At 36.6% G+C, this 23,531-nt stretch overlaps 1 pseudogene; it reads left to right on the top strand.

Annotated features, from left to right (window-relative positions):
- The first annotated feature begins 2,691 nt into the window (after nt 1–2,691).
- On the top strand, nt 2,692–14,629 carry LOC113637545 (annotated as a pseudogene).
- The last annotated feature ends 8,902 nt before the right edge of the window (nt 14,630–23,531 follow it).

The following is a 23,531-nucleotide window of genomic DNA, read 5'->3' as shown; positions in this document are numbered from 1 at the left end:
TAGAAACCCGAGGCAGAGGTAATGGCAGGTATCCGCCATGTCAATGTTTCAATCGCTTTCTGCTAATGTCAGACATGCACACTGAACACTCTCTCTGCTGCATATTGAGAAGACATGCCCCTTTCTGCTAATTGGCTACAAGTTTATTTTGTTTGTTGGCCCGACTCAGTTTTCTGATGCATTTTTCAAACATCTTGTACCCCACCTTTACTTAAAAAATTACACCTACATTTTAAGTTGCTTAAAAGCCCCTTGTTTTTTATTGACACATTTGCATCAGACTTGTTCATTGAGGACAAATATAAACTTTTTATTCTCACTTTTTATGTTTGTAAAGCTATTTTGAGAAAATGTCCATTGTTTAAAGCACTATACAAAGAAAATTAAACTAAATCAAAATAGTTTCATTCAAACATATCCTAGGCCTTCTCAAAATCTGAATGAAAAGTTGCAGCTACAGTGTTAGAATACTCTGAAATATCAGATGCCTGGCAGGATTTTTTCCTTTTTTTTCCACAACCACATTTATTTTTGTTCAGTCTCTGCACTCCACCAAAAAGAATGTCCAGAACTGACATTCAGAAACTGTGAAAAATTTAGAGACAAGCTAAAATAAAATGAATATTATGTCCTTAATCTTCTGATTATTTTTTAATTCTTGTCATGGTAGTATTGTATACAGCACAGAACAACACTAGCCATCAGTCCCAGCACATCAGATGATCTTTTTTCTGTTTCATCTAATTAGTGTCGGTATTTAAAATGTATCTTGTGTGTACATTTACACACTGATGATATTAATGACAGTGTGCATAAATCCAGTGTATCTGTCTGTGAAGACTTCATTTTTTCTTTAGAAGGATAAACCAACATGAGGACTAGAGAGCTGTCCCTGGGAGAGTTGTGAAGAAAACCCCCAAACAACTGTCAATGACATTACCAACAACAACCACACAGAGCATGGCTAAAGTTATTGTATTTTGAAACCTTTATTGCCCCAAAATTTGTTTTGCACTCAAGGAAGCCACATCAACATCCAACAACACCACAAACACAGAAGACACACACAAAAAAAACAAACAACACAAACACAACAATGATAGTGACATACAATAATCAGTCCAATATCTAAAAATGAATCAATAGCTAATTAAAATATTTCTTTAAAAATTCTATGTACCTGTGTCTAATCTGTTCAGTAACTGAATGCTCCTCGGTACAAATGATGTAATAGCACGTTTAGTTTTTGTTGGTGGCATTCGAAATCTACATCCAGATGGGAGTAAGGAGAACTCTAGGAAAAGTGGGTGGGATCGATCATCCAGTATCCTCAATGCCAGATTGAGGGTATACTGATCTGTAAGATTGGAGATGCTTTTAACATTAGATCCAGTAATTTTTCTGCCCATTTTAGTCACCTTATCCAGCATATTCCTGTTCTGGACAGAAAGACCTCCCCCCCCAGGCCTGGATGGCGAAAGTCACCCCACACTCTGAATAAAAGTTAAGTAAAACGATGTCAAAGTCGTTGTGTCTGCATTAAATCTACGCAGTTTCCTTAAAAAATAGAGCCGTTGCTGTGCTTTTGAGTATCTTGCTAGTGTGTTGGCAGACCAGTTGAGTTTATAATCAATAATAGTGCCCAGATACTTATATTCCATCACAGCACTATTATTGATTATAAACTCAACTGGTCTTATAAATTATAAAGTCTTCAACTGAAAAAAAAAAAAAAAAAAAGAAATATAGATGCCATTACACAAAATGCAAGCCACTCATCAGCAATATCAATCAGAAAACCAGACTGGAAATCACAAAGAAGTAGAGAGATGAGCAACAAAAGTTCTGGAACTAAGATCGATGTAGATCAACAAGATCAACAAAGTGGTTAAAAAGCCAAAGTGTGGAGAAAGAAATAAGCTACTTAATATACAAATCTTATTGTCCATTGGTTAGGCAGGGTGGAGGTAGTGTTATGAGAGAGAAAGTTTTGACAGATGAGTGGTGTTCATGATCATTTACGGCATCAGCTGTTGGGTGACGTCATGTGCCATATGTCATTAATCAAATGAATATTGACAAGTTATAGGTATAGGCTAATATGATCACATTTAATGTATTATAATTCTATATAATATAATTATAATTATAATCATGGGTGTTAATGTTCTCCTGATGAAACTGACTCACTCCTTATTTTTTAAATGTAAATAATAATAGAAAATTTTGTTCCTGAAATGCAATGAGACATGTTTTGGTGATTCTACTGAATAGGTTTAACTTTTATCCACTTTCCTGTACCTGTCAGCATTTTCATTTTCAGTTCATAAATGACAATTCTGGAAAAGATTTTCTTTCTTTCTTTCTTTCTTTCTTTCTTTCTTTCTTTCTACACATATCCACACACATTTATGTTCTGTTTTGTTGTTAAATTGTTTACATGTTTGAAGGAGTTTGTACAGTGCCATTTCTGTTTTTTCCAATTAAAAATTATTTAAAAAATAAAAAGTCATGGTTACAGCCCTGAGTACTGAATACTGACTTGTGTTTCCATAGAGACTCTTTGGCCCTTATTGCCTTCCACAGAAAGCCTTAAGGAAGTTTGTAAGGCTTTGTTGTTAACAGTTCATTAGCACTATAGGCGGAGATCTGGGGCTACGTTAGCGTGCCATACTACAATGTCACCGATAAAACAACTCTATCGTTTACGATCCGGTTAATAACAGTAACACATTCACAAACGGCGATGTTATTAATGGTCGAGTCAGTTTCGAAGTGACTAAAGAAGTTACGATTGGAAGCCTTTACATAAAGTGTAAAGGTGAAGCAAAAGTGAGCTGGAGCGAGCGGCGGAATGACCGACACCGTACTTACAGCGCTAATGAAAGATACTTTAAACTCAAACAGTATTTCATTCAGGACCCTTCAAAGAAAGGTAAGTCACTGCTGTTACACATACTGAATATAATAACAGGTTAAACCGCTGTATGAACTCTGGGGTGGAAATAAAAACCGCGGATGTTACTGTGGCTGATTTCTGATAAAGTGATGACAATGAACAGGTGTGACACCGAAATCTGTGACCTATCGTATGTTGTGACCTTAGAGGGCGCTGTTGCTAAAATGCAGCTTAAAATAGGTCGCCTAGAGACGTCCGCTACAGTACGTAAACAGAGTACATGCAAAATCTTGCGTAAATCTTGTTGCGAGAACGCGCCAAGCGCCGTGAACGTTACATTCAACGCGCGTGCCGTCGTGCTGCAAAGAAACAGTTGCATGCGCATTGAACTAAAGACTCATTTACAGTACTTAAAAAAACAAAGCTATTCAAATGCTTTTGCATTCTGTTTTCATTATTGCTTTTTTTTAACTACCCTGAAAGTAATTTATTAATTAAGGTTAAAAAAATGTAGTCAGATGCTGATGCTTATTATTATTATTATTATTATTATTATTATTATTACATATTTGAATTAAACAAACTTACAGCACGGTCACCAAATATGATAAGGCATTACAGGTTATCAGAATCCGTTACCTCCCTCTATTTCACATGTTTTTTTAAGTACTGCTTAAAAGTACGGCACAGCTATTTTAGGAAACCGTGAATATACAGTACAGACCAAAAGTTTGGACACACCTTCTCATTCAGAGTTTTCTTTATTTTCATGACTATGAAAATTGTAGGTTCACACTGAAGGCATCAAAACTATGAATTAACACATGTGGAATTATATACGTACATAACAAAAAACTGTGAAACAACTGAAAATGTGTCATATTCTAGGTTCTTCAAAGTAGCCACCTTTTGCTTTGATTACTGCTTTGCACACTCTTGGCATTCTCTTGATGAGCTTCAAAAGGTAGTCACCTGAAATGGTCTTCCAACAGTCTTGAAGGAGTTCCCAGAGATGCTTAGCACTTGTTGGCCCTTTTGCCTTCACTCTGCGGTCCAGCTCACCCCAAACCATCTCGATTGTGTTCAGGTCCAGTGACTGTGGAGGCCAGGTCATCTGGCGCAGCACCCCATCACTCTCCTTCATGGTCAAATAGCCCTTACACAGCCTGGAGGTGTGTTTGGGGTCATTGTCCTGTTGAAAAGGTGGTGTGTCCAAACTTTTGGTCTGTACTGTATTTAACCCAAAAACAGTATATTTCACTGTGTGTGTGTGTGTGTGTGTGTGTGTGTGTGTGTTTGCTCTTTAATCTTCCTGAACAGTGTGAGTAGGCGGTCTGTGAGCCTCCTGTTCCCGCTAGTTAGGTTTTATTTCAGGTGATAAATGATAATTCTGCTGAAGTCCATTTCTACCAGGTTGTAAAAGAAAAGAAATGCAACACATATTTTTTCTTTCATTTCTACAGCAGCTGTATGTCAGAATGTTTGTATTTCAAAGTTACTGATTCATAATCTCAAAATTCTGACATCATAAACTTTATGCCTGTTACATGTTTTATTCAAATTCTGACCCTGAAAATAATGACTTGTTTTCTTTTAGACATTACAAGATTAAATCAAATTATGTTGAATTTTGCATACCAAAATAAAATTTTTTGTTTTTGTAATTGGTTAATAGGAATTATTTAGTAAAATTATCCCCATACCTATCTACAGTATATTAACTTTACATCTAGATAGTTTTCTAACTATAAAGATAGCTAATTATTTTATTTTTACATTCTGTTGCTGAAAAAGAAATAAATAAAAAAATCAGGTACCACTGTGGTGATACGAACACATGATGCTGAAACTGATTAGACCATTGCAGCACAGGGCATGGCAGTTTTAACTATTACTAATAAACTGTTTAAAGCTGTTACTGATTAAGTATTTTAGAGATTAATCTATAAATGCTATTAAAATGTATGTGTATCTATATACACTACTGTACATTCTGCCTAATATTTCACATTCATATATATATATATATATATATATATATATATATATATATATATATATATATATATATATATATATATATATATATGCACAATTTGTTAATGCCATAATCTTATAACCTTCTACTTGTTGTTCCTTTTCAACAATTACCTATTAGTCAAGCATTGTTAGTAGACAAAAGGAAGCAAGGTACAGTGAGAGGAGTGATTTGCTTTGCAGTAATAGGGAGCTGTCCATTTTTGCCTTTGCAGGGCTCCAGACAAAAAAATCAATTAAGGAGCCATTCACTCCTATAAAGGGAAAAACCAGGTGCCAAATATTTTTTTTAAGAGCCACATAACAATTAACTTATTTTTTTATAGTTTCAGCATTTTTATCTTGAATGTTCTGGGAACTGAATTCATGTGGGAACTTAATGTCTTTTCCAACTTACAAACTATATAGGCCCTACAGTTTGACACATGGTTCTGGATCAAACTGTTCAAGTGATGGACCTTCAGTGCTGATTCTGATCAGATCTTCCAGTGTTGACACATGGAGTGAATTGTGTACTTTAGATTTGATCCTGTTTTGAGCTGAAAAGTCATATTCACACTGAGCAGCCGAAATTGGTAGGACAAGCATTATCTCAACTAGATGCAAAACGTTCTGAAAATCTGTGCAGTAGGGCCCTTTTGTATGTAGGACTTCCCACAAGCTGCAATAAGATTTATCTGAGAAATGTCCTTTTACAAGACCTTTAGCAATCTCCATTCAGCCTGCACAGCACTGATGTCACAACCATTTTTGAGCAAGATGTCTCAATACCATTTCAGCAGTGTGTCAATTTAATTTTGTCCAAAAGTGTGGCCATGAATCATGACAAAAGACTGAGAAGCATTGAATGATCTCTTCCCTTTTTGTGTTTTTGTGCTGTGTGTTTTCTTTCATCATTTCAAACCTCCTTTCAAGTTCCTTAACTGTAACACAACTTTGAGATTTCTCCAAACAGGTCATGGAGAAAGTTACACCACAAAAGGCAACTTTTCCATTTGTTGTGAGATGTGCTTTGCTCTTCCTCTTATTTCAGTGTTTTTGGATGAGGCAGCAAGGTGTTGCATTTGGAGGTGCACAGCTGTATATTGACCCTGGCCTGTAGTGACATCAGAAGCAAGAAAAACAGAAAGGGCCCGGTAAATGTGAGCCAACCAGCGCTGGGTTTTCACTGCAGAAGGTATTCGTATGGCACAGCCTAACTCCATACCGATGGCTTTCAACTCGTGCTTGCTTTTGGGGCTAAAATGGTATGTTTTCGATACTAGCTGTAGCAAGTCATAGAAATTTTCAATCACTGGAACAGACTTCTGAACATCCAGCATGGCTAATTCCAGTCTATGTGGCATACAATGAAAGGAAAGAATGTGCTCTCCTATTTCTTCTCTTAAAAGAGCACCTACACCACCTGAGACACCCATGTTAACGGCAGCCCCATTTGCTCCAAAGGCCGTAATTTTCTTCTGCCACCAATCATGATCAGTTTGTTTAGCATCACTAAACAAGCATTTTATTTTATCTAATACTCCATGTGCATGCCAGTGTTCAAGCTCAGCTAAACCAATAAACCAGTTCACTGCAACACCTGCAGAAATGTGCCTGCAGTATGCAATCACATTGTCTTTCCCAGAAACGTCTGTGCCACAGTCAGTGATAATGGAGATGTAATTAGTTGTATGGGCCTCTGTCAGAGCATGGTCTTTTAGCTCATCTGCAATGCATCCTAGAAACTCGTTGTCGTTGTCATACGTTTTGCTCACATCAAGCCTGTTTTTCTTCAAAAGTAACACCTGACGGGTAAATTTTGTGAATGGTAGCTCCTCACATGCGATCATATAGGCTGTGTTAAACTTAATGTTTAGATCCTTCTTCTTTGTCGTCACGCAGTTCACATGTGAGAGAAACTGCACATGCTATTGCTGTAGTCTGTGGAGCACTCTCTGCGATAACATGATCACGAGCATTTTTATGCTTGTGACTATGGTCGTGTTTTCTCACAGTCTCTTTTTTGAAATGGTTAGTTCCTGTAATGAAATCCGTTTTCCCTGCCATTTCTTTGCCCGCTCTGGAACAAAAGTCACAAAAAATTCGCGATCATATGTAAAACCTCTAGTTCAACAATTCTGAAATTTAAAAATTTTTGTTTTAGTGAAATCATGATTGCAATTTCCAGGTTGGTCAACAGAGATTTAGAAAGTACTCTTAACAGACACAGTGCTAAAAGCTTTGCAATATTATTTCCAAAGCTGGGAACAAGCTGCCAAATGAATATTAACACAGCTAATTTTAGAAATGTAGTCATGATGCTACAGTTTACTTTGTATTCATTTATGGGTTTGTGTTAGTTCACTTTCTTTATTATTTTAGTAGTATTTGTGTAGTATGTGTGTTTACCATTTTATATAATTAATTGCAATAATAGAAAAAAAAATGCTCCTAATTCCTGACATTAGGATTAAGGTTGAGGATGTATTTTTGATTACATTTCTGCTTTTGATGACTCCAAAGCACTCCTGTAAGTTGCTCTGGAGAAGTATGGTTGCTAAATGCTATAAATGTAAAAATAAGCAGTTTAAACTTGACAGTATATTCCATATTTAATAAAAACTACTGTGTAAAAACCTTAGCAACTGTAACACTCTGCATTGCTTTCATATGTTACATACCATCAGTTGAACCTGAACCCTCTGCACTGCCTAAACACTAAACTACAGTCTAATCTAATATTGTATTTGAATCTGATAAGACCAATACCAATACTCAGTTCAGTGTATGCCTACTACCATCACCAACTCTACCACCAACACCTGTACCAAAAAAAAGAAAATCACCTACACAACACAAAATGTTTGTCAGACCAATCAGTAAGTAGAGGAAATCCTAAAGCACACATTCCTTCAGCATGCAACAGTCCAACATGGCATACAGCAACACAAAAAACTCTAATCGATCAAAGGAGGTTATAGTGAAAAATAGTGGCTTGGATTTACATAGTGCACACATCGTGATAAAAGGGTTTGTTCTGATTCCACATAGTTAATGTTTTTCCATCTCGAAAAGCTTTTAAAACGTTTTAGTCTTCACATTACTGCATTTCGTTGCCTTATACTTCTACATGTGTAATGGCAATAAAGTTAAATCTAATCTAATTATATAAATGTTTTGTTTCAGTATACGATTAAGTTTTCTCATTTTGGTCCACCCTGCTTCTTTTTTCTTTCAATCCAAATGAAATTTTTGGAATCTTTTTGCTTAAAAGGATGCACACATTTTTATCTTAACCATCCTAATCTAATAAAGACATACAATTCATGTAGGATTAAACATTAAAATGTACATGTTTTTGTGTTGTTGTTTTTTTCAGGAACTGAAGATCTCGTGTGATATTAGATCGGAGTGGAGAGATCTGTAAGTGTTTTCTTTATTATTCCTTACATTAAATTATTACCAAATTAAAGTAAAAGCTTTGTAATTATTGGCAACTTTCAGCATATCTGTCTGTTATGCTTTTGCTCTCTGCTTTTCCTATTCAGTTGTCACATTAGCTGCTTTATTTTGTCTTCCATCATATGTAAATGTTTTTCTTTCTCTTTTTTTCTTTCTGTTTTTGACTTTCAGACAGCAATGTGGTTAAGCCCAGAAACCATGTTTATCCATTTAGCTTTCAACTGCCCCATGGGTAAGTACTGTATAGTGATTTCTAATGAGCTTTTAACAGCTTTTGATGGGGTTTAGAAATGCTTTATGTTTTGGGACTGAAACCCTTTAGACAAATACGTCATTGTGAGAAATACTACACTGAAGTAGTATGTAAAACCTCTAGTTCAACAATTCTGAAATTTAAAAATTTTTGTTTTAGTGAAATCATGATTGCAATTTCCAGGTTGGTCAACAGAGATTTAGAAAGTACTCTTAACAGACACAGTGCTAAAAGCTTTGCAATATTATTTCCAAAGCTGGGAACAAGCTGCCAAATGAATATTAACACAGCTAATTTTAGAAATGTAGTCATGATGCTACAGTTTACTTTGTATTCATTTATGGGTTTGTGTTAGTTCACTTTCTTTATTATTATTTTAGTAGTATTTGTGTAGTATGTGTGTTTACCATTTTATATAATTAATTGCAATAATAGAAAAAAAAATGCTCCTAATTCCTGACATTAGGATTAAGGTTGAGGATGTATTTTTGATTACATTTCTGCTTTTGATGACTCCAAAGCACTCCTGTAAGTTGCTCTGGAGAAGTATGGTTGCTAAATGCTATAAATGTAAAAATAAGCAGTTTAAACTTGACAGTATATTCCATATTTAATAAAAACTACTGTGTAAAAACCTTAGCAACTGTAACACTCTGCATTGCTTTCATATGTTACATACCATCAGTTGAACCTGAACCCTCTGCACTGCCTAAACACTAAACTACAGTCTAATCTAATATTGTATTTGAATCTGATAAGACCAATACCAATACTCAGTTCAGTGTATGCCTACTACCATCACCAACTCTACCACCAACACCTGTACCAAAAAAAAGAAAATCACCTACACAACACAAAATGTTTGTCAGACCAATCAGTAAGTAGAGGAAATCCTAAAGCACACATTCCTTCAGCATGCAACAGTCCAACATGGCATACAGCAACACAAAAAACTCTAATCGATCAAAGGAGGTTATAGTGAAAAATAGTGGCTTGGATTTACATAGTGCACACATCGTGATAAAAGGATCAGCTACATGTAAATATTGCAGCATGGACATTTTGTTTGCAGAACTTTAACTTCTGGATAAAATGTGCAACTGTAGTCCATGCTGTAGCTGTAAATATTTTTAGTATTTTAAGTTAATTAAAATTACATTCAAATAATGTATGCTGTTTTTTCCACCAAATAAATTTTCCAGCATCTTTTGATGGCTGTCATGGCTCAGCACAGTGGACCGTTCATGGAAAATGGACCGCACTGAAAAAAAAAGAAATTCTCTTTGTGCCAAGGTCTAGTGGTGTCAATTTAATGTTACGTGCTGCTGAAAACAAGCCTATATGCACATTTTCTCTATACATTCTTGTGAGGGGATCCTGTGGGTCACTTAATTCTTAAGAGTTTTAAACACCACAGTAGTTTAGCTTTACTCATTCAATGGACAGGAATTTGTAAAATAAGCTATGATGCAGCCCAGATGAAAGAAATGTGGCTGGCAGATTAAGTCGTGTGTCATAATTCAGATTCCTTTTCAATACCAAACTAAACATACCGCACATACCAAATAATGTTTTGTATTGGAACAGTAAACTGAAAATGACACAAGTCTGTTTTCTTCAATTTTTGTGGCATTCTTTTTTTTTTAATAACTATTTACCTATTCTTTTTATTTACTACATCTATTTAAATTTAATACTGGCATACAGTCATGGCCAAACGTTTTGGCAGTCTTGAAATATGATTGCCACCCTTAACTTAGTATTTGGTTGCACCCTTTGGAAAAAATAACTAAAATCAGTCGCTTCCTATAACCATCAATAAGCTTCTTACACCACTCACCCGGAATTTTGGACCACTCTTTGCAAACTGCTCCAGTTCTCTCATATTGGAAGGACACCTTTTCCCAACAGCCATTTTAAGATCTCTCCATAGGTGTTCAATGGGATTTAGATCTGGACTCATTGCTCGCCACTTCAGAACTCTCCAGCACTTTGTTGCCATCCATTTTTAGGTGCTTTTTTGAATCACGTTTGGGGTCATTGTCCTGCTGGAAGACCCATGATCTTGGACGCAAGTCCAGCTTTCTGACACTGGGCCCTTCATTGCGACCAGATTTCATGATGCCTTGCACACAGCCAAGGTACCCAGTACCAGAGGCACCAAAACAACAATAATATAGACAAACTTGTATGTACACATGTACAGGTGTGAAATGTGCAACTGAAGTATACATAGTATGTGTTTTAAGTAAATAAAGTGTGAGAATAGTGTTGTGTGTTCCATGTGTGTTAATTGTTCATCAGATGGATTGTCTGAGGGAGGAAACTTCCTATGTCTGGTCGTTCTGATGATCAGGGCTTTGTAGCATCGACCAGATGGCAACAGTTCAAAGACTGAGTGTGCTGGATGTGAGGGGTCCAGAGTGATTTACTTTGCCTTTTTGCTCACTCTGGAGAAGTACAGGTCATGAAGAGTGGGGAGAGTTGTGCCAATGGTTCAGCAGTCCACACTACCCTCTGTAGTCTTCTGAGGTCAAATTTGGTAGCTGAGCTCAACCAAACAGTAATTGAGGTGCAGAGGATGGATTCAATGATGGCAGAGTAGAACTGTTTAGGAAGATCCTGTGGCAGGTTGAACTTCCTCAGCAAATATAAAAATATATATATTTTGTGGTTATATGTTTTTCCCCCCCCACAGGTCTATCTATAATAATATGCACTCTTGTCTAAAATAGATTCGGATAGAAGGGACCTGACACTGTCAGGAGATGTTATTTTTATTTTTTCTGTTTTTTAGCCATAAATATGTCCCTTTTACTTAGAAAGTAGTATTTATTCATGTTAATGTCATGGGGTCATCTGACGTAAAGTGTATTTAATTAATAAATCATGATTCAGGTTATAATTTTATTTTGATCAAAGGTTTTTCTAGTATGTTTAATGTCTTTCAGACCGCCTGTTGAAATTGCACCAACAGTTTTTTAGCCATAAAATTTTCTCTGTGCCAAGCAATTTTGTGTAATAATTAGTAATACATGTCCCTAACATGAGAGAGTTCTGCTTTTATAAAGTTTTCTTTTCTACATGGTTCAATGAGAGGAAACAGTGATATAAAAACATGATAAACTTATGTACTGTATGGACAAAATGGTTTTATACCTGTTATCAGAGCATTGCCTAAAGGTGTTGCACACTTATTCGATATATAGATAGAAAGAAAGAAAGAAAGAAGGAAGGAAAGAAAGAAAGAAAGAAAGAAAGAAAGAAAGAAAGAAAGAACTTTATTGTCATTGCATTGTACAGGTACACAGCAACGACATGCAGTTTGGCATCTACCAGAAGCGCAAAATGTAGCAGTCATGCAAAAGTGCAGATCTAGCATATTTACAGCAAGTGGTATACTATATGAAAGCGTATATAGTAAATAAATATTACAGAAATTGTTCTAAGGCTAAGGCATTGAAGAGTGCAGAGTGAAAGGTTACAAGATTATGGCATTTAAGAAGTTATGTGCTGTTGGATCCTGTTTGCTTGTATCAGTGTGTCTGAGAAAAAGATTAGATGTCTGATTATTGTTATGTCTTCACAAGATGTGAAAGTGTTAAAAGAAAGAATCCCTTCCTGTAAACAGCTCAGAAAATGCAGCCTTTGAACTTCAGTTATCTTTGGAATTGTGTGGTGTGTGTTGTTTTATTAGAATAAATCAGGTGATATAAAAATTGCTCAATTTTGTCTTTGTCTTTACAGAAGAAAATGGAGCCATACTTGTAACATCAAATGGGGAGAAATGTGAGCATATTCTTTTATTTGTTTGTTTATGTAATAGTAAATATTAAGGATGCAAATGCAGTAGCTTTATTGTATGATATGTATTTAAGTATTAAATCCTTAATAAATCGATTTTATTTTATTTTAGTTTATGTGATGCCTTCGGTAACTTCATTTTATTTTGGTTTGAATTTACAGACAACAATTTGGTTATGCCAGGATACCATACCTTTCCATTTTCATTTCAGCTTCCTCACAGGTATATTCTTCTGGAGATAGTATGTCGATAATATAAAATATGGTTTGTTGTTTGACTCTACATACTCATGTTAATAGAAAAAAGATGATGTTCTAGATCTATGTCTTAATGTCAGTGGATATACACTGATCTGACATTTTAATAGGAACATCTGTACACTCATTTATGCAGTCATCCATTCAGCCAATCAGAACAGCAAGCCATGTTTCTCAAAGTATGGTCCCATATGCCACTTCCTGTAGAAGATGCAGATGTTAATTACTTTTTTAATCTTTTTTATTTTTATTTTTTTATTTTTATTAAGGAACAGCCCATTATCTTTTAAAGGATTCCACGGAGCAATTGCATATGTCCTTCAGGCCAAACTGAGTAGATCATGGAAGATCCCTCAAACTGTAACGAAAGAATTCATCTTTGTGTCAGACGTTTCTGAAAATAGTTCTCATTTAATGTTATGTGCTTATAATGTTAAATTACATTATGTTGAACCAAAGCATGGAAGTGCAGTACAGTGTTTAGCTTATTTGGCTCACGGCTTCAGGATCCTTGGTTCAGTCCTTCTGGTTTTATTCCTGGAGACTAAATTGCCCAGATGTATTCTCACCTCACACCCAGTATTACCTGTAAATACTCATGTTCATCTTAACCCTGACTAGAATAAAGCAGTTACTGAACATGAATGAATTAAGTGAAATCCAAATAACAGGCTATCATAAACAGACTAAAGTGTTCTGTGTACTGCCTTTAAATATGATTTTTCTTTTATAGAGGCCACTTTCTGTGTCAGTAGATAAAAAGATGAAAGTTTTCACATCTGGAAGTGTCTCAATAAGAGCAACTACTGACAAAAATGGCTACATGCCAGGTAATTTTACATTACACAATGTATGTCATCAGTAACAGGCCAGAGATAATTTAAGCTTTTTTAGCCCACTATAAAGAATCAAGGTTGAAACCCAAATTGAAAACTCTTCATCTCGTGCTCTCAAGCTCAAATTCAAACTTGAACAATGGCAGACGTTCATTGCTCAATCTCAAAAAAACTGTTCGATAAAAGCTATTTTCAAAGCTGTGGAAGATCCCATTCCATCCAGATCCAAGAAAACATTCACCAGTAGACTGAAGATCCCTTTAAACTTGGATCTAACCATCACAAACTGTAAGATTATTAAAGTGGAATACATGCTCAAGGTAATGATGTTGTACTATTTTCTTAATGGTACTAATATTTTCAAATATGTGCTTTCTTATATTATCCATTTTTGCTGCATTTCTTTCATATTTTAAGGTGTATTTGGATGTCCCCTACGCTAGAGACCCAGAGATCATATTTCCACTGGTCATTGTACAAACAGGCCAGTATTGCATTCCACAGCAAAGTCATGAAGCATCCAATACCAGTCAGAACAGACGCCAATCATTACAGATGGGTTCTACATTACAACCGGCACTTGTTCCCTTTCCCCTTGTTCCTGCTGGTGCCTTTGGTCCAGCCCCAAATGTATACCCAATTGAATACCCTCAGCCAGCCAATCCAGATGAACCACCACCTTCCTATACGGACATCTTTCCAGACTTAAATGCGTCAGCATCAGGATTCGACCCATCTCTATTACCTTCTCCACCATACACCACTATGGATTCTTCACATGCTTTTCAACACCATACACAAGGGTATCCAACACAGGAGTGTCCAAGCGCAGCAGAATACTGGCACAGTCCAGCAAATCCAGAGTCTTATCCTACTAAATAGACTGCATTTCCAGACCTGCATTTTTAGTGCAATACAAAATTACTTTGAAACAAAATGTCAAAGTTGATATGTCAGTATTTACAGTTAGGTAGGGTTAAAAGGATTTTTTATTTGTTTTCTAACCTAATACTGTTTGTTTTTTAAGCACTCAATACTGTATGTATTTTAGCATTCAGAGAACTGCATTTTTATGATAAACAATTGATTTTATAATCAGTAAGTGTGTGTGTGTGTGTGTGGGTGTGGGTGGGTGTGTGTGGGTGGGTGTGTGGGTGTGTGTGTGCATGCGTGAAAATAAAAGAAGATGAAGATAACAGAGCAAATGATATGCTACATTATTTTATCTATTAAGAGACACATAATATCTATCATAATATAAAAATATTCAATGTATTTCAAATAATTGAGTTTTTAACTATGCCAAATAAATTTGAGTTCCTGAAAGAATGAGGGGTTGAGGGACATCTGAAAAAAAAGCAATACTAAAAAAGTATATCATCTGCATATAGTGATATTTTATTTTGTGTATTATATATTATTACATTTGATATTATATGTTCAATTCAATTCAAGTTTATTTGTGTAGCGCTTTTTACAATAGACATTGTCTCAAAGCAGCTTTACAGAACATAAACATAGAGCAGAAGGTAAACATAATTAATGATAAAGGAATTAACGAATAATAAAAGAAATAAGAATTGACAGAATAAAAATTCTAGATTATTATTAGTTGTATATAGTTCACAATCTGTACGTATTTATTCCCCTATGAGCAAGTCTGAGGTGACTCAGGCAGCAGTGGCAAGGAAAAACTCCCTTAAATTGGTAAAGGAAGAAACCTTGAGAGGAACCGGACTCAAGGGGGAACCCATCCTCATATGGGTGACACTGGGGGTGTGATTGTAATATACAGTCAGTTAAATGTTGTATTGGTGTAAGGATCAAGGACTTCTGATATCCTCAGTACTACAGAGTCTAACTGGAGATATCTCAGGATTCTTAGAGTCGGCCTCGGCTCAGTGGACGTCCAAAGGCTTCGTCCCACAGAGGACGTTGGGAGCTGGTACAGTGTCTGGATGCCTCGGGATAGGTACAAAGAGAGAAGCAGTGGAAAGGGATTAACATATCTGCTGTTCATAAAAATGTGCTGGTCTGATGTACTGGTGCATGATATTATGGGATGTATTATGTGTACGCCTGACTAAAGAGATGAGTTTTTAATCTACGTTTAAACTGGGAAAGTGTGTCTGTGCCCCGAACACTATCAGGAAGACTATTCCAAAGTTTGGGAGCTAAATAAGAAAACGCTCTACCACCTTTAGTAGACTTAGATATTCTGGGAACTACCAGAAGTCCTGAGTTTTGTGATCTCAGAGAGCGTGAAGGATTGTAACGTGTTAGAAGACTAGTTAGATACATGGGAGCTAAACCATTAAGAGCCTTGTACGTACAGTGAGGAAAATAAGTATTTGAACACCCTGCCATTTTGCAAGTTCTCTCACTTAGAAATCATGGAGGGGTCTGAAATTGTCATCGTAGGTGCATGTCCACTGTGAGAGACATAATCTAAAAAAAAAATCCAGAAATCACAATATGATTTTTTTAACTATATATTTGCATGATACAGCTGCAAATAAGTATTTGAACACCTGTCTATCAGCTAGAATTCTGACCCTCAAAGACCTGTTAGTCTGCCTATAAAATGTCCACCTCCACTCCATTTATTATCCTAAATTAGATGTACCTGTTTGAGGTCGTTAGCTGCATAAAGACACCTGTCCACCCCATACAATCAGTAAGAATCCGACTACTAACATGGCCAAGACCAAAGAGCTGACGAAAAACACTAGAGACACAATTGTACACCTCCACAAGGCTGGAAAGGGCTACGGGGAAATTGCCAAGCAGCTTGGTGAAAAAAGTTCCACTGTTGGAGCAATCATTAGAAAATGGAAGAAGCTAAACATGACTGTCAATCTCCCTCGGACTGGGGCTCTATGCAAGATCTCACCTCGTGGGGTCTCAATGATCCTAAGAAAGGTGAGAAATCAGCCCAGAACTACACAGGAGGAGCTGGTCAATAACCTGAAAAGAGCTGGGACCACCGTTTCCAAGGTTACTGTTGGTAATACACTAAGACATCATGGTTTGAAATCATGCAGGTCACAGATGGTTCCCCTGCTTAAACCAGCACATGTCCAGGCCTGTCCTAAGTTTGCCAATGACAAAGGCATGTGGTCAGATGAGACCAAAATAGAACTTTTTGGTCATAATTCCAGAATGATGAGAATGAGGAGTACCATCCCAAGAACACCATCCCTACTGTGAAGCATGGGTGTGGTAGCATCATGCTTTGGGGGTGTTTTTCTGCACATGGGACAGGGCAACTGCACTGTATTAAGGAGAGGATGACCGGGGCCATGTATTGCGAGATTTTGAGGAACAACCTCCTTCCCTCAGTTAGAGCATTGAAGATGGGTCGAGGCTGGGTCTTCCAACATGACAATGACCCGAAGCACACAGCCAGGATAACCAAGGAGTGGCTCTGTAAGAAGCACATCAAGGTTCTGGCGTGGCCTAGCCAGTCTTTAGACCTAAACCCAATAGAGAATCTTTGGAGGGAGCTCAAACTCTGTGTTTCTCAGCGACAGGCCAGAAATCTGACTGATCTAGAGAAGATCTCTGTGGAGGAGTGGGCCAAAATCCCTCCTGCAGTGTGTGCAAACCTGGTGAAAAACTACAGGAAACGTGTGACCTCTGTAATTGCAAACAAAGTCAACTGTACCAAATATTAACATTGATTTTCTCAGGTGTTCAAATACTTATTTGCAGCTGTATCATACAAATATATAGTTAAAAAAAAAATCATACATTGTGATTTCTGGATTTTTTTTTTAGATTATGTCTCTCACAGTGGACATGCACCTACGATGACAATTTCAGACCCCTCCATTATTTCTAAGTGAGAGAACTTGCAAAATGGCAGGGTGTTCAAATACTTATTTTCCTCACTGTAAGTAGCAGCAGTTTGTAGTCAATTCTAAACTTAACAGGCAGCCAATGTAGAGATGATAAAATTGGGGTTATATGGTCATACTTTCTTGTCCTAGTGAGAACTCTGGCAGCTGCATTTTGGACTAACTGTAACCTATTTATTAAAGATGCAGGACAACCACCTAGTAATGCATTACAATAGTCCAGTCTAGAGGTCATGAAGGCATGAACTAGCTATATGTCTTGCCTAATTGTCTGCAAGGGAAAAATAATGCTAACAAATTGTTGATAGAGGGCATCCTTCAGATAAAGGTGACCCTTGATTTATTAGAAATCATTTTGAGTGTATGTTGGTGTAGCGTCTGGTACAGGTCATTTTAGATTTCATGTCCCAGGCACCCTAAATTTCAACAGCTACTCCTCAATTAACCGATGAGCAACCCAGTTTTACACACACACACCTGGCTCCAGAATGTCTGGAGCCTACACAAAGACCATATAACCCCATGCGGCTTCTCCGATTGAACTCATAAGGGCTCTCAAACAGAACACACACACACACACACACACACACACACACACACACACACACACACACACACACACACACACACAAAACACAATGAGACATTGCTTTTACTAATAAAACCCGAAGATAAGATACTCTAAGGTTCTCATTCTTATAACCCTTTTTGTAATGGTTTCTTCTTTTAAGGAAGGCTTGCCTGACTTAAAATTATTTGCTCCTTACTTTCCTGACAAGGGTGTATTTTATTCATGTGTCAGAAACAACATTGTACTTAACATCAGTTATACTCCAATTACTGATCATGGCACGTTAATGTATACCTGTTCTAATGCTGTATGCCCCTTTAAGGTCCGATGTCAGAATGTATACGAAGCTATCGTTTTCTTTTTACTTCCCTAAGGAAAGTGCATTTTGTTTTGTGTTTCATTTTGTTTCTTTGCCTTTATAACAACACAATATCATATTAACATCAGTTACCCTTCGATTACTGATCTATGTATGTAATGTACCGCTGCCTTTATACCGTCATTACCCTTCATGTTTAGTATCCAAATGACCACAAAATTATCGGTTACTCTTTTTTCAAACAATGGTGTATTTTATTTGAGCATGAAAGGCGCCATACCGTCTTAATTGCAGCGTCTTTCCCGGTCATTTTAGATTTCATGTCCCAGGCACCCTAAATTTCAACATCTACTCCTCAATTAACCGACGAGCAACTCAGTTTTAAACACACACCTGGCTCCAGAATGTCTGGAGCCTCCACAAAGACCAGATAACCCCATGCGGCTCATTGGGGCCTGCAAACAGAACTCTCACACACACACACACACAACACAATGAGACATTCCTTTTACTAATAAAACCCAAGATAAGGTACTCTAAGGTTCTCATTCTTATAACCCTTTTTGTAATGTGTTTCTTCTTTTAAGGCTTGCCTGACTTAAAATTATTTGCTCCTTAATTTCCTGACAAAGGTGCATTTTATTCATGTGTCAGAAAACAACATTGTATTTTAAAATCCGTTATACTCTATCATCATATCTTACTGATCATGGCATGTTAATGTATACCTGGTCTAATGCCGTATGCCCCTTTAAGGTCTGATGTCAGAATGTATACGAAGCTATCGTTTTCTTTTTTACTTCCCTAATGAAAGTGCATCTTGTTTATGTTTAATTTTTGTTTCTTTGCCTTTATCTTTGCCTTGATTAATGATCTATGTATGTAATGTACCGCTGCCTTCATACCGTCATTACCCTTCATGTTTAGTATCCAAATGACCACAAAATTATCGGTTACTCATTTTTCAAGCACTGGTGTATTTTATTTGAGCATGAAAGGCACCATACCATCTTAATACACCCTGGATCAAACTTTAAAGTCATCTAAAAGTTTGATAGCTAAACCACGCCCACAGACACCTGAAACAAAGGGAGTTTTTCCCTCCAAAATCCTGACCGAAGTATTGGTCATCTTCCCAAAGATGGGTGGAGTTTGCGACCTTTAAATTGTCAGAAACACCACTAATCCGTGGTCAGACTTTCGGAACAGCTTGGAGACGACTTCATCTTCCTTCAACGAAGTTCCAGCAAGCTTCACTTCCAAGAACGACAACTGCTCTGATCTTCAGGAGAACTTGGAAGAACGTCTGACCCCACCCTAACTGACTTTTCAGAGATTTCTCTGTTGCATCCGGACTCTTGTTCAGTAAGCCAATGCAAGTAACCGTTTCCTCTACCAACCAATTTAGATGCGTAATTTTAAGTAGGAATCTTTCATTGAATCTTAAGGTGAATTTAAGTTTCTGTGACGATTTCCCAGTTAGGGTGTGATTTAATTTTGAAGTCTAAGCTTGCCACTCCTTTCCTTCCTTTCTCTAGTTTCTTCTTTCCAGTCTCTTCCTCCCTTTCCCCAATTTTAATTTCTTTTGCTTTATTTTATTTTCATTTTCCCTATTTCTTTTGTTTGTTTGTGTAGTTAGTTTTATGTTGTGTTTGTCTCAATCATTAAATGTCATAATTTTGAGCCACAGGTGATTTGTCTCTGAGTCTCGCTCACAAATTAAGGTACCTGCAATATCTGGTCTAAACTACATGCTCTATTAAGTTAATTTAATTTAAATTACGGTATACAGTAAAAGGAGAGCGAATCTTTCTTGGCCGGGAAGATACCGCCTTCATAGAATTAATAAAGGTTACACGGCCTGTTCGGCGGACGAACAGACCAAATAAGCGTAACGTTAATTCCAGTACCGTTAATTTCAACTTAGGTTAAAATATTTAGAAGTCACTATAACACGTTATAGTTGCTTATAAATATTTACCTTGCTTCGCGAGCCAAAATCGCTACATAATACACCCTGGATCAAACTTTAAAGTCATCTAAAAGTTTGATAGCTAAACCACGCCCGCAGACACCTGAAACAAAGGGAGTTTTTCCCTCCAAAATCTTGACCGAAGTATTGGTCATCTCCCCAAAGATGGGTGGAGTTCACGACCTTTAAATTGTCACAAACACCACTAATCCGTGGTCAGACTTCAGGAACAGCTTGGAGACGACTCCATTTTCCTTCAAAGAAGTTCCAGCAAGCTTCACTTCCAAGAACGACAACTATTCTGATCTTCAGGAGAACTTGGAAGAACGTCTGACCCCACCCTAACTGACTTTTCAGAGATTTCTCTGTTGCATCCGGACTCTTGTGCAGTAAGCCAATGCAAGTAACCGTTTCCTTTACCAACCAATTTAGATGCATAATTTTAAGTAGGAATCTTTCATTGAATCATAAAGTGAATTTAAGTTTCTGTGACGATTTCCCAGTTAGGGTGTGATTAATTTTTGAGTCTAAGCTTGCCATTCCTTTCCGTCCTTTCTCTAGTTTCTTCTTTCCAGTCTCTTCCTCCCTTTCCCCAATTTTAATTTCTTTTGTTTTATTTTATTTTCATCTTCGTTTTCCCTATTTCTTTTGTTTGTTTGTGTAGTTAGTTTTATGTTGTGTTAGTCTCATTCATTAAATGTCATATTTTTGCACCACAAGTGATTTGTCTCTGAGTATCGCTCACAAATTAAGGTACCTGCAACATCGGGTCTGAACTACATGCTCTATTAAAGTTTATTTAATTTAAATTACGGTATAAAGTAAAAGGGAAGCGAATCTTTCTTGGCCGGGAAGATACCGCCTTCATAGAATTAATAAAGGTTACACGGCCCGTTCGCCGGACGAACAGACAAAATAAGTGTAACGTTAATTCCATTACCGTTAATTTCAACTTAGGTTAAAATATTTAGAAGTCACTATAACACGTTATAGTTACTTATAAGTATTTACCTTGCTTCGCGAGCAAAACTCGGTACATTGGTTATTATATAAGCAAACTGTATATTGCTAGGGCATTTGGAGGAATGCCCAATAAGTCTGCTGATTGACCTGCTGTTGTGGCAGTTGGTTTTGCACTTGGGTTTCCATCATTGAACATTTTGTTGGCTTTGGCATGAAGGAATTGGAGTTAAACCTATAAATAAAGGTGGGGTGCACAATGTTTGAAAGCCAATGTTGACATTTGAAATCACCTAAACAAACACGCCCCTAACCCAAATGGGTGTCACCCCTGTTTTGATAGCTCTGCCCCACCACCCATACATACGCAATCCAGGCAACTATTACAGTATGGCAGAACCTGCTGGGGCAGCTGGCCGAGGAGATATTTTTATCAATAAATGAACTCCATGAGTAATACTATAGTAATACAAGTGTGTTTTTGTAGTACTGGGTTTTGTACAATGAAAGGTTTAGCTCCGTTTTACGCGGAAGACGACGTTCAACACCTATAACCCGAGGCAGAGATAATGGCAGGTATCCGCCATGTCAATGTTTCAATTGCTTTCTGCTAATGTCAGACATGCACACTGAACACTCTCTGCTGCATATTGAGAAGACATGCCCCTTTCTGCTACTTGGCTACACGTTTGTTTTGTTTCTCGGCCAGACTCAGTTTTCTGAAGCATTTTTCAAATCGTGCGCCCCACCTTTAATTCAAAAATTACACCTACATTTTAAGTTGCTTAAACGCTCCTTATTTTTTATTGCCACATTTGCATCAGATTGTTCATTGAGGACAAATATAAAATTTTTATTCTCACTTTTGATATGTTTGTAAAGCTATTTTAAGAAAATGTCCATTGTTAAAAGCACTATACAAAGAAAATTAAACTAAATCGAAATGGTTTCATTCAAGCATATCTTAGGCCTTCTCAGAATCTGAATGAAAAGTTGCAGCTACAGTGTTAGAATACTCTGAAATATCAGATGCCTGGCAGGTTTGTTTTTTTTCTACAACCACATTTATTTTTTGTTCAGTCTCTGCACTCCACCAAAATGAATGTCTAGTACTGACATTCAGAAATTGTGTAACATTTAGAGACAAGCTAAAATCAAATGAATATTATGTCCTTAATTTTCTGATTATTTTTTTATTCTTGTCATGGTCGCATTGTATACAGCACAGAACAACACTAGCCGTCAGTCCCAGCACATCACATGATCTTTTTTCTGTTTCATCTAATTAGTGTCAGTATTTAAAATGTATCTTGTGTGTACATTTACACTTCATTTTTTTCTTTAGAAGGATAAACCAACATGAGGAGAGCTGTCCCTGGGAGATTTGGCTAAAGTCTTAAACTGCTCAGAAAAAGAAAGAAATATAGATGCCATTACACAAAATGCAAGCCACTCATCAACAGTATCAATCAGAAAACCAGACTGGAAATCACAAAGAAGTAGAGAGATGAGCAACAAAAGCTCTGGAACTAAGATCAACCTTTAACAAAGTGGTTAAAAAGCCAAAGTGTGAAGAAAGAAATAAGCTACTTAATATACAAAACATATTGTCCATTGGTTTGGCAGGGTGGAGGTAGTGTTATGAGAGAGAAAGTTTTGACAGATGAGTGGTGTTCATGATCATTTACGGTGTTTATCAGGTGTTGGGTGAAGTCATGTGCCATGTGTCATTAATCAAATGAATGTAGATTTACAAATTTATGGTTCCGTTGTCATAATCAATCAAATAAATATTGACAAGTTATAGGTATAGGTTAATGAGATCCCATTTAATGCATTGTAATTCATGGGTGTTAATGTTCTCCTGATGACTCACTCCTTAATTTGTTAATGTAAATAATATTAGAAAATTTGGTTCCTGAAATGCAATGAGATATGTTTTGGTGATTCTACTGAATAGGTTTAAATCCAATTTCCTGTATCTGTCAGCATTTTCATTTTCAGTTCATAAAAGAAAATTCTGGAGAAGATTCTTTCTTTCTTTCTTTCTTTCTTTCTTTCTTTCTTTCTTTCTTTCTACACATATCCACACATATATATATATATATATATATGTTTTGTTTTTGTTGTTAAATAGTTTACATGTTTGAAGGAGTTTGTACAGTGCCATTTCTGTTTTTCCAATTAAAAATTATTTAAAAAATAAAAAGTCATGGTTACGGCCCTGAGTACTGAATATTGACTTGTGTTTCCATAGAGACTCTTTGGCCCTTATTGCCTTCCACAGAAAGCCTTAAGGAAGTTTGTAAGGCTTTGTT

The sequence above is a fragment of the Tachysurus fulvidraco genome, chromosome 9 (assembly GCF_022655615.1).
Source record: "Tachysurus fulvidraco isolate hzauxx_2018 chromosome 9, HZAU_PFXX_2.0, whole genome shotgun sequence".
NCBI lineage: Eukaryota > Metazoa > Chordata > Actinopteri > Siluriformes > Bagridae > Tachysurus > Tachysurus fulvidraco.
Note: the sequence above shows the minus strand (reverse complement) of the source record. Positions and strands in the feature narration are given on the sequence as shown.